This window comes from Lucilia sericata, unplaced genomic scaffold (assembly GCF_015586225.1).
Source record: "Lucilia sericata isolate MDLA Ls3-8-SP2 unplaced genomic scaffold, ASM1558622v1 Contig000283F_arrow, whole genome shotgun sequence".
Lineage (NCBI taxonomy): Eukaryota > Metazoa > Arthropoda > Insecta > Diptera > Calliphoridae > Lucilia > Lucilia sericata.
The window spans coordinates 386,658-391,255 of NW_023994308.1; positions in this window are offsets into that span (position 1 = coordinate 386,658).

A 4,598-nucleotide genomic window follows, 5' to 3' on the forward strand; every position below is an offset into this window, starting at 1 on the left:
ATTAGAGTGGTAATGTATTAAACATAAACAAAATACTCCTTGTTTGTGTAAATATTATCCTCGACTATTGTTCTTTCATATTTATGCATGTGTTGGTAATATAAATGTATATGATACAATTGTCAAGTGGTTTTGTAACTTTTATCTTCCTCTCTGTTTCTATCTCTAACTATTTCTACCATTTTTTAGTGTTTTTATTGTTAACTTTTGTCGGTATGAAGTGTTTTATATCTTTATTGTAAAATCTCTTTGTGTTTCGTTTTTTTTTTTTTGTAACTTTGGGCCACAAATTGTGGGCTGTGAGTGTATGTATGTTTATATATTTGATCCTTCTCCTTTTAAGTAAGTGAGCATTTTGTTGTTATTTTTGGGTTTCTTTTAGTGGTTTTAAACAAAAAAATTTTTTGTTATTACTTTTACTACAATGACTTTTCTTATGCTCATTTTTGAAGAAAAAAATCTTATTTTGTTATTATTATTTTGTTGTTGTTGTTGTTATTGTTATTGTTGATTTAATATTAGTCAGTTTACTACTTTGAGTTTGATGTTTTGCATTCGTGAACGTTAAATGAAAATAAAAGGTTAAAGTTTTTAAGTTCAAAGTGAAAAGCAGAAAAAACTTCAAAAGTTTTACAACTGTAAGTGAAATGTTTTTTTTAACAAAAATCGTAAAATGATCACAATTGTTGAAAAAGCACTTTACTAACTACAATTAAAGTTAAATCGTGTTTCTTAAATTATACCTCAGATGGCGGAATAAAAGTTTTTTTGGGGGATATTAGCGATGTCACATCCACAAGCTGATGTTGTTTGTTATAGGAGTTATGTACTTGTATTTATTGAAACCTCAAGGTGTTTACGAGGTGATTGTTTGCTATTAACATATTTTATGTAAAAAAGTTTTGTTGTGTTGTTTTTTAATACTGATGATGTTATACACTTAAATAGCTTGGTAGCAATAACTTTAGGATTGTTTTTTGTATTATTTTTTCAATAAATTTTCTTTTTATAAAAAGGTTTCATTTTCTTTTTGTTATTAACAACTTATATAAAACTATTTTTGTTAAATAATACTCACATTTAGTTCCCAATTTTTAAATGATTGCAACAAAATATAAAAAAATTTCAAATTAGCAAAATGCTATTAAAAACAACCATAAATTCCTTACATCGCATAATACGTTCCCTATAATCATCATCTCTAATTCGTGTGCCATCTTTATACACCGCTTCCAAAGGTAAAATATCCTGCAGTAAAAAGTAAAAACATTTTATCAAAAATATGTAAAACAATAACTATTTTACAAATAACTTTTACCAAACTTGACATATTTTTATTAGTTCTTTTATCTTCTTGACTTTGTTTGTTGGCACAACCACTTTCAATGACACTTTTCTAATAAATTGCTAAAGATTTTCACTTCTTTGCACAATAGTTGCGTGCACCTGGTATTTTAAATATTTATATAATTTTTTCTTAAATAAACATATTGCGGTTAACTATGTAAACTAAAAAATCATAGCAATTTGACATTTAAACTAATTGGCACTTTAGTGTAAAATTGTGATACTTTAAAGTTGAGAAAAATGCCTGTCACTTTATTACTTACGTGTTTTCTTTAACTTATACTAAAAATTTCTCACACAGTCATATAAATATTTGTCTCAAAGTGCCAATTAATTTAGAAACATATATTTTATTTCTTTTAGGTACATACATACAATGACATTCATGTAAGTTCCTTAACTTTTAAATAGAAATGTTAAACTAAAGAATTTGGGAAATATGGCAGGTGTTTAAAATAGTTTAAACTGATTGAGACTAAAGAAATAATTTTATTAAAATGTTTGATACATTGTAGTTTTACAACCAATATTACCATTATAAATGTTTTGCTTTTTATCTGAAGAAACGAATATGAGGTGTTAAATGGGTTCTTTAAACTTTATCTAACAATGACCTCTAAAACAGCTGATAATTTTTTTGTGGTTTATTGACATTCCAAAATATTATAAATGTTTGTTGATGGAAAAAGCTGTAAAAAATTGTGTACAACAATGCGTATAAGTGGTTTTCATTTTTGTATGAAAGCGAACATAAAATATAAATCATACGCCCAGGTACACAGTGTTGGTTTCAGTGTCAACGAGATGTTGTTGTTTTATATTAATTTCAAATGTATTCAACGCCAGAAACTAGCTAACTAACTAACTAACTAACTAACTAACGAAAACTAACTAACGAACTAACAACGAACTAACTAACGAACGAACTAACTAACTAACTAACTAACTAACGAACGAACTAAACTAACGAAACTAACTAACTAACTAACTAACTAACGAACTAACAACTAACGAACTAACGAAAGAACGAACTAACTAACTAACGAACGAAGAACTAACTAACTAACTAACTAACTAACTAAACTAACGAACTAACTAACTAACTAAAGAACTAACGAACGAACGAAAACGAAAACTAACTAACTAAACGAACTAAACGAACTAACTAACTAAACGAACTAACTAACTAACTAACTAACGAACTACGAACTAACTACACTAACTAACTAACTAACGAACGAAAGAACGAACGAACGAACGAACGAACGAACGAACGAACGAACGAACGAACGAACGAACGAAAGAACGAACGAACGAACGGAACGAACGAAAGACGAACGAACGAACGAACGAAAACGAATAACGAAACGAACGAACGAACGAACGAACGAACGAAACGAACGAACGAACGAACGAACGAACGAACGAAAACGAACGAACGAACGAACGAACGAACGAACGAACAAGAACGAACGAAACGAACGAACGAACGAACGAACGAAGAACGAACGAACGAACGAACGAACGAACGAACGAACGAAGAACGAACGAAAGAACGAACGAACGAACGAACGAACGAACGAACGACGAACGAAGAACGAACGAACGAACGAAAAAACGAACGAACGAAAACGAAAACGAACGAAGAACGAAAACGAACGAACGAACGAACGAACGAACGAACGAACGAAACGAACGAACGAACGAACGAACGAACGAACGAACGAAACGAACGAACGAACGAACGAACGAACGAAGAACGAACGAACGAACGAACGAACGAAAAAAAAGAACGAACGAACGAACGAAAAACGAACGAACGACACGAAAACGAACGAACGAACGAACGAACGAACGAACGAACGAACGAACGAACGAACGAACGAACGAACGAACGAACGAACAAGAACAAGAACGAACGAACGAACGAACGAACGAAACGAACGAACGAACGAACGAACGAAAACGAACGAACAAACGAACGAACGAACGAACGAACGAACGAACGAACGAAGAACGAACTAACGAAAACGAAACGAACGCAACGAAGAACTAACGAAACGAACGAAGAACGAACGAACGAACTAACGAACGAACGAACGAACGAACGAACGAACGAACGAACTAACGAAACTAACGAACGAAACAACGAACGAACTAACTAACTAACGAACTAACTACGAACTAACGAACAATAAACTAACTAACTAACTAACGAATAACTAACGAACTAAAACGAACTAACTAACTAACTAACTAACTAACTAACGAAATAATACTAACAACTAACTAACTAACGAACTAACAAACTAACGAACTAACTAACTAATTGCTCTCTTGAAAAACATACATATAAAGACAAGTAAGGAAGTATAGTCGGGCGTGACCGACCATACGATACCCTACACCATTTATGAACATTAATTGTAATTTTCATAGCAAAGCATTTACCATCTTCAATATCACATTCGTTCCGATTTAAAAAATTTTGCACTGAAAAACAAATTTTTTGAAAGTGGCTTCATACGGGCGATATGGACCGATTCCAAAAAATTTGTTGGATAGATTTATATTTATATAATATTAATTTGTACTGAATTTCATCGCAATATTAGTGTTAATATGTGAAACTAATATTGCTAGGGTCAAATGGAACCCGATCATTTTAAAATACCGATCATTAGGAATATTTACATAATTATGAGCTCAAAAGCCCTTTTCGGGAGGACCGATTTTTACCATTTTCAGTAGGCTTTGTCCTTGATTCAAGAGAAACGTATGTGCTAAATTTCATCAAATTATCTTAAAAATTGCGGCCTGTATTTTCATTACATGTACAATATGACTGACGAACATCATTAAATTGACTCAGAAAGTGATTATAAGTCAATCAGTATATTTTAAGGTATGCATAGTACTAATATTTTAGTGCGTTACAAACATCAACATGTATAGGGTATAAAAATTTTGATTTTCTTTAAATACATATTTATTTGCACAAACATAATATATTAATGAATTTGTCTTTATTATTTGTTTCGACATTATTTGCAATTACAAACGTCATGTAAGATCAAATATATATTTACAAAAAATTATCAAATAAATATTATACATATAAGCGTGAACGTTTAGTATATCATGATCATGCATTAAACTTCGAAGGTGCCAAAATTCAAAATTTTTTGTTTTAAAATTTAATTTTTTAAATTTACTTACTCTCCCTCAAAAAAAAAAAAACAAGACAAATC